This window comes from Pteropus vampyrus, unplaced genomic scaffold (genome assembly GCF_000151845.1).
Source record: "Pteropus vampyrus isolate Shadow unplaced genomic scaffold, Pvam_2.0 Scaffold59, whole genome shotgun sequence".
Taxonomy (NCBI): domain Eukaryota; kingdom Metazoa; phylum Chordata; class Mammalia; order Chiroptera; family Pteropodidae; genus Pteropus; species Pteropus vampyrus.
Genome location: NW_011888840.1, coordinates 1077051 through 1090155, shown reverse-complemented (window position 1 = coordinate 1090155; position 13105 = coordinate 1077051). Strand labels below are relative to the sequence as shown.

General features: G+C 37.3%; 1 long non-coding RNA gene and 1 other non-coding gene across 2 annotated transcripts in view; both read right to left on the bottom strand.

Moving 5' to 3' along the window:
* The window catches only part of LOC111740181, a 380482-nt gene that overhangs the window by 35085 nt on the left and 332292 nt on the right, over nucleotides 1–13105 (bottom strand). The window lies entirely within an intron of this gene.
* LOC111740200 lies at nucleotides 3773–3879 on the bottom strand. Its single transcript, XR_002780540.1, has one exon. It is a non-coding gene; the product is annotated as a U6 spliceosomal RNA (small nuclear RNA).

Below are 13105 nucleotides of genomic sequence, written 5' to 3'. Positions count from 1 at the left end.
GACATTGTTCAGTATTCCTAGTTTAAGATATGCAAAATATTGACAATCTTATTAGATAAGATGTTGAATTTATGCATTTTATTTTGATGTATATGCAATATTTATATTTACGAGGGCTTTGATAGTTTGTACCTCTATCTCCTAATCATGAGTTGACCTTAATATTATATAATTATTAACAACTTCTTTCCCAATAAAACTTTTTGAGAATATGGCCCCTCAGTTGAAAGAAATATTACACATTTTATATTTTCAATTCGTACAGCTTCTCAGGGGCACATGTGCCGTGTTGATTACCTAAAACACAGCACACTAATTCCTCGTTTTTTTCTGAATTTACTTGCTTCAAAAAGCATAGTCATGTTTACATTAAAGAACAAATTTCCTTCATCTTTTCCAATGCTCTCAGTCCCTGTGGATATTTCTATTTCATTTCTTATTAGGAACCGTGAGAAAAAGAGGCACGTTTAAGTGATTTCTTTAAAAAGAAAGACAAACATATGAAAAATGCCTAGCCTCACTCTTTTTAAACAAACAGTCTAAAATATCAATATTTTCCAATATTAGCAGTATTGAAATTAGGCTTGGGGAGGCAGGACCACTCTTGCATACCCAGTTTGATATGCCCACCCAGACACAGTCTTTCTTCACATCCCCCCTGCCCCCTGCCTCAGGTATATATCCCTTTATATAATGCTCCAAGAATGAGGGACCCTAGGGTTCCCTGCCCCAAAAGCCAGAGCCTGTGTCCTAGCCTATGTGGTCATCTTCCCTGACTCTGTAGTCCTGACAGTGACTGTGTCAGGAAACCATAGGCCCAAAGGAAGGCCAAGGGCATGTGTGGAGGAAGTTAAATAGGGATTTGAAGTTCAATCTGGGGTGTCCACATGGCTGAAAGACCCTAGACCTAAGAGATTCAGCTGTAGGCTGAGAAAAAGGGCTCTGAACTTACTATGTTAGGTACAGAACAGCCAATATGGTTGGAGAAGCCTATCAAATAATCTTGGTGAACAATATATTGGTAAATCTACTTTTAGGAACAGTTGGCAATACCAGTAAATGTTTTAAATTCGCATCTCTACTTTGAGGACTTTATCCCACAAATATACTCTAAATGTGCAAGAAAATGTCTCTTCACTGATTCATTTATTCAAAAATTACTAAATAATCTATGTTCCAGACACTATTTTAGGTGCCAGAGATACAGCAATAAAAATAAAGTTCCCATCCTTAAAGAGATTATAGGTTAGTGGGGGAAAACAGAGTATGAATAAGTAAATTAAGACATAAATACAATTAGATACATTTATAATAATATAAAGAAAAGTGAGAATTGGAAGACTAGAGACATTATATGTATATATGCACACATATATACATCTATATTCATTATACTAATGCTATAGTAACAAAACAGGAAACAACTAAAATGTCTGTTAAAATGGGATTGGTTGGAAAAACTAAGGTACAACTAGGTAAATAATGCTTATCGTGTAGCTGTTAAAAAAACAAGGTGGTGTTTCTGCATATGCTGATAAGTTAATATCTCAATACAAGGAAAAAACCATAAAATATTGTATATTGTATATAATATGCTTTATTTAAAATCGAAGGGTACATGTGTAATATGTGTACACACGTATCACACACACATGCCCACACACGTGTGTGTGCCTACGCCTGCATATCTGCAGAGAAAATTTCTAAACGGCCAGAGCAAGAAGAGTTAACGGTGCTTCTTTGGCCAAATAGAGAGGGAAGAACGTCATTCATGAAAACTCCTTTTGTCCTGTTTTTACTTTTTACCATGTGTGTCTATTACTTTTTAAAGAAATGATTGTTTTAAAGTCCCAGATTGGGCTAAAAAAGAAGGGCTGTAGTGTGGGCGGAGCGCAGTGACATTCTAGCCGGAGCATGCGCTGTGGTCGCGGAAGATAAAATGCTCCATACGGGCGAGGGAAGTGTGAGCAAGGCAGAGAAACCCAGGTGGCTGAGGCAGATGAAACAACAGTGAACACATTTCCAGAGACACCCCTGAAGTGGGAGAAGTGGTTGAGCGAGCTGGTTTTAAAACAAGAGTATTTGCTGTAGGATCCAACTGAGAGTAAATTAATATCATCTGAGGTTTCAGGTTGGGGAGCAGTATCATGTATTGGGAGGCTGTGGGATGGTGGAGAGAATGTTTGGCAGGTTCAAGGGCTGTTCACACTGTCTTCCCAACAAGCTATGAGCCGGGAACGTAAGACATGGAACGGAGCTCTGGTTCCGAGGAGCGGGACCAGTCTGTGCGAAGCAGCAGCAGGGGGAAGGTGCATGGAGCCAAGAGTCCTGCTACGGGCAGCGTCCAAAAGCAACACCGCAAAGAAAGCGAGACCCTCCCTCTGAGAGAAAGGGAAGGAGGCTGGGCAGAAGAGATGTCAGGACAGGGCCCCAGGTCGGAGAAGAGGGCTGCCAGCAGAGCTGGATCCCAGGGGTTCTGGGAACCGAATGTGTGCTCATGGCCCTCCGCTGGTACAGACGAAGCGTGTGCCAGGGGCTGTGACTCAGCAAGGCTCAGGAGCTTAAGGGCCGTTCACCTCCTCGAGGTTGTGGCACTTTCTCCACTTGGTACTCAGGCTCGGGTCAAAAGCAGAAGAGTCCTTGGATGTCACTTTAGAGTATTTGGGACATTTGTGCAAGGAGAAAATATGGTATTAGATAAAGAATATGGACTCTGAAGTCAGACTTCTAGGGGTCAATCGCCACTTCCTAGTTTGAGACCTTGAGCAAGCGATTTAACCTCTGGAAACCTCAGTTTCTTCATCTGTAAAATGGAGTAATACTACCACTTATCTCACAGGGCGTTATTGTGAGCACGGAACAAGATAATGCTAACAAAGTGCCTGCCATGTTGCGAATGTTCAATAAATGTGATGACCGTTGATAATGAAAGAGCACAAGCCAGGACATGTGTGCAAGCGCCTGCTGCATCTGACATCAGCTTCAAGGGGAAGTCTATTGGTCTCTATCCCTCAGTGATCTAGCACGAGCAGAAAGTGCTGAAAATGTGGGAGGCAGCAAGAAGAGCAAGCCAGCTGGAGTTCTCGCAACCTAGCCATCCAGCCAGCGGAAATGAGCCACAGGCTTATTATTCTTAGCTCTTCCTACCCTACCCCATCCTCCATGCTCTTGTATCCCCAGGCTGGGCAACACCTGTTATAGAATTCTCATGAATGTGGGGATTTATCTGTGGTTCTACGCACTGTATCTTTATCATCCGTAGCTACTAAGAGCAGAAAATTAGCTGTGGATTTTATCACAATTAATCTTACTAATTAGGTTTTCTACTTCCTTTGTTTCCTGCTTCCCATTCCTTCAGAGCTGACACGGGGAATTTTATACCAAGAAATTGCAGCTGTCATGAAGCTTCAGTTACAGGAAAGACTCTTATGGCCCCATCTAACGTTCATATACATCAATCTGTACTTTGTACGGGAGGAGACCCATATTTTCCAAATGTTCGGTGAGTGCTCCCTTGCCCGCTGTAGTGTGAGGGTACTGGAGTGGGGTGTTTCTCATTGTACTCGGTAGTTAGGACAAATTTTCTAGAGTTTCAATGAATTGTACATTAGTTTTCTATGGCTGCTGGAACAAATTACCACACACTTACAGGCTTACAATGATGCTAATTTATTATCTCAATTTCTGAAGGTGAAATTCTAGGCATAACATAGGTCTGGTTTTTGTTTTTTTTTTTTTTTATAAAGAAATAAAAGAATCTTTATTGTTTGTTTTAGAAACAATATGCTTTACGGATTTGTGTGTCATGCTTGCACAGGGGCCATGCTAATCTTCTCTGCATTGTTCCAATTTTATGATGTGCGCTGCCGAAGTGAGCACCAACCAGTTCTTTACTTAGAGTCTCATGAGGCTGAAGTCAAGGTTTTAGCAGAGCTGTACTCCTTTCTGGAAGTTCTGTGAATAAATCCACTTCTAAACTAATTCACGTTGTTTGAAGAATTGTTTCACATAGTTGTGGGACTAAGGTTCCAATTCTTTGCTGATTGTCGTTTGAGGGTCATTCCCATCTTCTAGAAGCTACCTGCATACTTTGGCTCATGGCCCCTTATCGCCATCTTCAAAGCCAGCAATGGTGAATCAAGTCAAACTTCAAATCCCTCTGAATTACCCTTCCGCCACATATCTCTGCCTGGTCTTCAGTATCACAACTCAAATATTTTAATTTTGCCATTTCTTAGTATATTCAAGGTCTAACAATCCAGCAAGAGACCAAAACAAAGATATAACTTGGTTTCAACTCCAACTAAATACTAGTGGCTGTCTTGGAAGCTGTGTAGGATATTAAGTCTATAATGAAGTTCAGAAAGACCCAACCTGTAAGGAACACTTAGTGATGTTGTCTCCGTGTCCTTGGGTGGATCTCGAGGTGGTGGGTGGATAAGGAAGTCTCGGCATGTGTGTCATACATTTGCAGTACAGCACTTAAAACACAACCTCTCATGTTCACAAAGTTCTCTTAAACACACTCAGATGTTTGTGACCACAGAGCTCTGAATTTTCTTCTATACTGAAAATCCTTAGAAAATAAGTTCATAGTGAGAAGGTTGCTCCAGTGATGTGGAACAACTATAGCTATTCTCCTGCGTCTCACCGTTAGACTGTTTAGTCTTTCTTTCCATATGGTTCTAGGATGATAATACAACCAGCTGACCAATGTGATATCTTGACATCTTGATTGAAACTTTGGTTCTCCCAGATCCCATCTTGGAGTCACACCTGCATTTTATGCTTTGCTTTCCATTTTTTCCATTTCTCCTTCATTTTATGCTCTTCTCTGAAAGACCACTCCCTGGTTCCTGTGTTTTGAATTTTTTGGGTCTTCAAATATGTTGCTTAGCCACCCATAATGTCCCTCACCACATTTTCATTTGTTACAATTCCTTCAGTAACCCATCTCAAATGTCACCTCTTCAGAAAAACTTGAATGCAACTCATAATAATAATAGTTAATATAGTGCAGATAAAAACCTTTACATGGGTCATAGAATTTAATTCTTCTAATAAATCCTTCTAATATTCATTCTATGATGAATATTATTATATCTATTTTAAAGGTGAAGAAACAGACTCAAAGTGATTAACTCATTTTCTAAAGTCCAGTTACTAAGAGCAAAGCCAGGTTGCAGAATCTATGTCGATTCAAACATAATCCTTTGTTTTTAATTGTGTTGTGAAGCTAAAATTCTCTATGTCTGTGACTCCTTATGTTTAAATTCAGTCATTTCTTCATGAACCATTTCAAGGTCACTTCCTGCACAATTCTTAATTTGCCCATGTAGATTGCCCCTAGATTAGACACGTCCTTTTCTCTTATTTACTCTACTCCAGAGACACTTGTCATTTCTCTTTTTGTATCATTCTCTACATTTTCTGGTGGGCTGTTTGTGACTTCCCTGAAGACTAGGACAGGTCTCTTGATTCTGTCTGCTTGATTCTGTCTGAGAATTCTGCCCCCCAAAATGTCTGATAAATAACTAAAGAATTGATCAGCGCTTCTCTGAGTGGATTTTTAAAGACCCTGACATAAAAATGATTCTACTTCTATTAGGGGAGTATAAGGAAAGATGATTTAAATCATGCTTTAGTTACCTTTAATTCCCTTAATTGAGGCTTTAGCTTTGAAGCTAAATTCCAAAATGATTAAAAGTGCATTACTGATCTCACACACCATTCCAGTTGTACATCAATGCTCACCCAGTGTGAGTTATCAACCTTCCAAAGGTTAAAACTAATGTTTGAGGGAGGAACACTAGCAGTTAGTGGTGCCAGAAGATTTAGGCCTTGGGGATCTGCATAAAACAACTTACTCCTTTATTTTACACAATGATGTTACGACTTGCTAATCAGTCAACAACAGACCTCTGTGATAGGATTTCTCTGGATTTGCACACTCCATAACAGCAGACCTATCAGTGGACTTTTCCTTTACTAAATATCATCAATTTTCATGAAAGTGTTTAGCTTTGGGGACAGGAAATTACTGCAGTCATAAAAATGAGGAGATGAGGTTATGCTACAATTTCCTTTTTATCATTTGAAACAAGATTGAGGAAACAACATACCTCCATATATTATTTCTAAAACTTTTTGATATTGTATATGTATATATATCATATATATTCAATAGTTTTATAATTTTTATATATGCATAATAATTTGAGATGCTCCCAAACTCTGTCCAAATAAGAGAAGACATAGCCAAAAGTGACACAAAAACTGAAGAAATTGTGATCTTTTGTAGTAACATGGTCACTATATAGTGTCAATTAACTCAGTGATTCAACAGTGTCATCAAGGACTGAGGTTCCTAACATATCTCTGATTTGCCATTCTCAGCACCACAGACTTTGCCCTAGGCTAGCCCACGCATGATCACAAAGTGAATGCCACAACTCCTAGTTTCAGGTCATCATAACTAAGAAAGGAAAAAGGAAAGAAGAGTGGATATTTTGTTTACATATTCATTTTTAAAGGCAATGAATGCTTTCTAGAAATCTGCAGAAGTCCCTCATTACTCATTAGCCAGGAGAAATAATTACCATGATTGGAAGATTAATCAAGATCTAACTAAAGGAGCAAAAGAGAATTCTTGTCTCTCCTAAAGTATATACCCATTCTATACCTGAATAAATCCTACTTCTTGTTAACAAGAAAAAGAGGAGTGAGCTATGGTATCTGCCATATAGTGCTATATACACATTATTTATTTTTATCCCTCAATGGTACAGCAAGGAAAGTTAGTGTGATAGGCATTGATGATGCTCACCAATATGTATGATTCTCCTCCCCTTTTATTCACAGAAAAAGACTGCAATTCCATGCCTCTTGAGATCAGGTCATGTGACTTTTTTTGACCAATGAAATTTAAGTATATGTGATGTGAGTTACTTTTGAGCAGACAGCAACGTGTGGCAATGTGTGGTAGCTGGTGTTGAAATGGAGGTATAAACCTAAGCCAGTCCATGAGAAACAGTTTCCTTAGGGAGTCTTCCTGATATATGGCAAAAAATAAGTGAGTGAAAAATAAGTCTTTGATGTTTTAAGCCACCAAGACTGTATTTTCACAGCTTGTCAGTTTAATATGACTGCTAAAACTGGTAGAGTGAGGTTATCCCCATTTTTTTTTGCTGATGAGGCTAGCCACCAAAATTATTTAACATTTTCAGTTCTACTTTCTAGCCTATCCCCACTCCAACTTAGACCATCTTACCTTTCTTTCCAGAAATTATAGTAAAAGTAATCTCATTTATTCAAGGGGAAAGTGCCAGCTAAGTAGTGCACTCTGAAGACATCAGATTCCATAAACATTTACTAAGCACCTATTATGTTCCCAGGACATTATGTCTCTATATATGTTCTCACACTTCAACATCACAAAAAATGTACAGGGAAGGAGATATTTATACTACCATTTCACAGAAGAAGAATTTAATTCATAGGGTAGTTAAATGAATTCTTCTAGACACCCTAGTAAATGGTAGAAACGAAACAAAAAAACCAGGTTCTCTGGCACTAAATGCAGTATACGTTTCACAATGCTATTCTACGGGCTTAGAAAATCAATTCAATTAAAGTAGGTCCTACTGCTATACTCCTTTAAAAGGTGTGATGGGTGAGAATAAATAATATTAAAGAGTTTAGGCAAATATGTTCAAGTCAGAAATGCATGTACTAGTGGTATTTAAAATAATTTTAGATGGTATATAACAGGGTATTCAACAATATTGAATTGGACTTCTGCTTCTAGGAAGGTGGAGTAGATGTACCTTTCCTATTCATGTTACAAAATACAACTAAAATTCCTGGACATTATATAAACACAAACACAAGAAGATTCTGAAAGGCGGAGAGAAGATGACAACCTGCCTAGGGCTCTGACATGATGGTGAGTTCCCTGGGTTTTATATTTGCCTCATGTATCCAACACTTGGACCCAAAGAACCTGGTATTATAAACTGAATGTCTGTGTCCTCCCAAAGTTCGTATACTGAAATCTTACCCCCCAATGTGATGATTTAGGAGGTGGGGGCTTTGGGAGATGATCAGGTCATGAAGTTAGAGCCCTCATGAATGGGATTAGGACCCTTATCAAAGAGAGTCCAGAGAGATCCCTTGCCCCTTCCGCCATGTGAGGACAGACAGAAGACAGCCATCTATGAACCAGGAAGCAGGCTCTCATCAGATTCTTACCTGCCAACATCTTGACCTTGGATTTTCCAGTCTCTAGAATTGTGATAAATAAATGTATGTTGTTTATAAGGCACTGAATCTATTCTTTTACACCAACTTGAGCACATTAAGACAACTGGTAATCTACGAAGGGTTATGGAGAGAAAAGAAGCCTTGACAAAAGTTTTCTCTCTTTAGTCAAAGAACGTGGAAAGAGACAGCTTTAGCAAGACAGAGAACATTTAGACAATAGCCACTCAACTCCAGCCAAATACCATAGAAAAAACTCTGGACGTACTTCCGCCTACAGCAGCAATGGCAGAATGGAGAACTTAGACTTCTAGTCTTGTGTGGATGTAATAAGGCATCTCAACGCCTCCTCCTGGTGGCTTCAGAGAAGGCTGAGAAGGGAGTATCAGTCAGGACTAGTGGGGAAACTGAACTTCCACCCTCACCTCTCAGTCTGGAGGGACCCCTCCACATAGCCATGGAGATGGTATCAAATGAAGCCTAGGAAAGAGTCGTGACTGTCACTAACACCCAGTGGTAATGAGGCACCCACTGCTGTGGTGTCAATGGAGGCCATATGAGTAACAGAAATTCAAATCCCCAACCAGCAGTAATGAGTAATTCTCCTCCTCCTGTGTGAGGCTGGGTGAGGAATCTGGATTTCTGTCTCCACCTGGAAGTAATAATGTGGCACCCCCCCCCCCTTCCATAGCTGGGACAATATCAGAAAGTGCCAGGTAAAACAGGTTTAAATGAGATCCAGAGTCTCATAATATAATATAAAAATTTCCAGATTTCAATTAAAAATTAGCATACTAAGAACCAGGAGGACCTCAAGTTGAATGAAAAAAAAAAAAAGACAATAGTGCCAACTTAGAAATGACACAGATGTTAAAATTATGTGACAAAGAGTTTAAACAGCCATTATAAAAATGCTTCAACAAGCAATTATAAACATGCTTGAGACAATTAAAAAAAAATGTAATCCTCAGCAAAGAAGCCGATTAAAGAAGAACCAAAGGGAAATATTAGAACTAAAATATTCAATAACTAAAATACAAATATCAGCGTCTGGGTTCCACAACAAAATAGAAGAAACAGAGGAAAGAACTGGGGAACTGGAAAACAGAACAGAAATTACCCAATCTAAATAATGGAAAGAAAATAGACTGAAAAGAAAATGAACAGAACCTCAGGGACCCATGGACTATAACAAAAGACACATAACATTCATGTCTTTGGAGTCTCAGCAGGAAAGGAGAAAGGGTGAACAGCTGAAAAAGTACTCAATGAAATAATGCCTGAAAATTTCCCCAATTTGGCAAGATACATAAATCTACAGACTTAAGAAGCAAACTCCATACAGGATAAAAATCAAAGAAATCCATGCTTACACACATTATGCATCTGAAAACTAAAGACAGAAAAATCTTGATTGCAGTCAGAAGAAAGTGGTACCTTTTATATAGGACAAAATAATTAGAATGACAGTCAGTTTCTCATCAGAAAACATGGAGGCTGGAAAGAAAGAGTACAAATTTTTCAAGTGATGAAAAAAATCTTAGATCCAGTGAAAACGTCCTTCAGGAATGAATGGAAAATCAAGATATTCTCAGATGAAGAAAAACTAATTGAATTTGTCACCAGTAGACTTGTCCAAAAAGAATAATGAAAGGAAGGTATGAAAAAAAAATAAAAAACCGTTGGAGGAAAGAAAGAAACAGTAAACAAAAATATCGTAAATACAATAGACTTTGCTTCTATCCTTGAATTTTCTAAGTTATGTTTTCTAAATTATGCCAGTTGAAGCAAACATTATAATACTGTCTGATGTGATTCTAAATGTATGTAGAAAATACACTTAAGAAAATTATTTTTATGAATGCAGGAGAGTACAGGGAAGTAAGGGGAAGTAAGACTTCTATAGTTTACAGAAAGCGATGAAATGATGGCACAGACTGTGATCAGCTATTAATGTAATTAACATAACATAACATCCAGTACAACCACTCAAAAGTTATACTACTTCGAGTGTAAAATATACACTCAAAAACACTATGGACAAATCAAAATGAAATTCTAGAAAATGTTTGAGAAACCAATAGGAAGATGGTGGGGCGGGGAAAATAGAGACAAAAAAACAAAAAAGAAAAGTAGTATTAAATTACATAGTGAGAAAATGATTCCTTCCTTTCAAACTCTAGATCAAGTCGGGACATCCAGTGTGATGACAGAAGTCTTCAACCCTTCTTTGACATTGATAACCTCCTTTTTCTAAGCTAGAGAGAGCAGGTCTCAGACCCCAAGACTTGGCTGGTGACAACATTTAGCCAGTACTTTCCAATACTGTTCTTGTGGCATTTATTTTTAAGGTTACCTTCCTTTGTGGCAAAAGATACAGATTTTCATAAACAGGTGTTATAAAATGCTCCTTTTTCAAGAATTAGGGGGAAATGATGGCTAAATCTATGGAAAAGTAATAAATACGTAATAGTTCATATATTCAAAAAGAGCAAATATCAGCAAGATGGTATCTAAACAACTAAAGTTTGTGAAGACATTTAAGCAAAGTAGAAAAGCCATTTTCATACATATATATGTATATATGTTACTACTATGCTAAGTATTTATTTATATATTTTTAAAGCCCACTATAGTGCGAGCTCCTTAAAATCAGGAAAGACGTCACTTTTGTTTCTTTAGCACTTAGCATTATATTTGTCACACAATGTTCTTAATATATGACTAATCGGACAGCTCTAAAGGGAAATATATAAAAATAAGATCAAATTCAGTCTCTTGGTGACACTTTGCTTCTGGTGGGCCAAGAAAATAAAAGTTGTAAATAACTTATATTCTTGAATTTTCTCTAAGTTTGGGTTTATATATGCATTGGGGGTAGTAGGTATAAAACTAAAGGAGATGGAAATGGGTGGCACTTCATAAACATCGAGAACAAAAATGTAAGAGAGTTCTCCCTAATATTTCAAATCCAGCTTTCAGCAAATTATGTTTAGCTGTTGGCTTAAATATTTAGCATAGGCATGTGTTCATTTATATTATAATTTTAGTCAGGTACGCTATATATCAGGATCTTAGTTAATTTTTAATTTTTTGTTTTAGATATGGGTCTATTCTTGAGAAACAGGGCCATAACTTTCGCGAAAATTATTACTAGATAATTTGATAAAAAAGTAATTCTGCATGTGTCTATTTCTGTATATATTTGTGTGAGTGTATTATGTCTGTGTCTTTTTAAAACATTAAAGCTCTTCTTTTAATCATATCTTTTCTATTTACCTAATTACTAAAAAAGCTGAGAGAGTACTCCCCAAAAGTTGAACTCTCATGATTTCTGGAAATAACACATTTTCTCTTGTAATATAAAATTTTCTAAGGAGATAAACAATCATTTTTCACAAAGAAAAAAACCCACTCTGTGTGTGTGTGTAGAGGGGCAAACTTGAATATATGGCTTAGATTGTATGACAAGACTTTCTGACTTAAGAATTTGTTATTACTCTCAGACAGAAACAATAACAGAGACTAATGACTAAATTTTCCAGATGTGGCCTGAACAGATTTGTACTGGAAATAGATAAGAATCATGGAAGTAAGAATATTAGCTCACTGTACAAGTCGCTATTAAGTGTGTGATATCAGTTGTTTTTCAAAACCTCCTGTTTGAAAGAATCTTGACAGTATTATACCTTGGCAAACTCCTCTTTCATAGATAAATATGAAGGTAAATTCTGATACATTTTTGTTCAAATGATCACAGCTTTTGAATCTGTGGTCTCACTGAATGAAATTCATCGTACTGTTCTAAGAATTTTGTGATGTCTTAGGGAAACAAAATTAATATGTTGAGGACTAAGAGTTTTACTTTTGAAGAATAAAGCAAAAACGTTCATTTTAAAATTTTACTGATTTGAACTTATAAAGAACACTTTCAACTTTAATTTTCAAAATTAATTTTAATGAGTAAAATTTTGTAATATATGTATCAGGAAGAAAACTGTTGCACAATGCCCTCCATAGCATATTTTGACAATTTCACATCCCCTTATTTCTAGGAACAATGGCTTGTTTCATATTTCACTCTCACATCAATTTCACAAGAATAAAAGGCTATATTTGTGAGAAATGACATTTCAAAACTGGGAAAAAGGGAAGAGCATATTTAAGCGAAAAAAATGATTCATTTTAGAGGCACAGTCTAATGTCCAATTAGCAGAGTTAAATATATAGTTTATGTCTTCATTCGATAAATATTTATTGAGAGCCTACTATGTGCCAAGCTCTAGTTTATCATCAAAGTTACTTTGGTGAGCTACAATAAAAAAAATTCTTCCTCACTACTCTCACATTTTATTGAAAGGAGTCAGATTATAAAATGAGAAAACTGTAAGGTAATTTCGGACACTGAGAAGTACTATATAGAAAAGTGGGTGATAGGAAGAGACAGTGAGAGAAGCTGTTGTAGTCATACTGAAAGTCAGGGAGGTACTATGGTTTGACTATAGTAATTTAGATCTAGGCTCTGTGCTTTAACAGACCCATGTATCACAACACACACACACACACACACACACACACACACACACACACACACGTTACAAAAAACACAGGTGCGTTAGTCGCTTCGCATCCATCATTGCAGGTGTGGTATTGGCTTTAACCTTAAACACCTACCCTCATGACTCATGGCATTCAGGTCCCAGGAAAAGTCTTCTTCACCTCCCTTTGCCTTATGTTCTCAAGAAAAGACAGTAAAGGTTTAGCACTCTCCACTGCTGATTTCAGAAGTGAACACTTTTGTGTCCATAGAGGGTCTGAGGAGCCAAATGGCTTAAGTTGAAAAAAG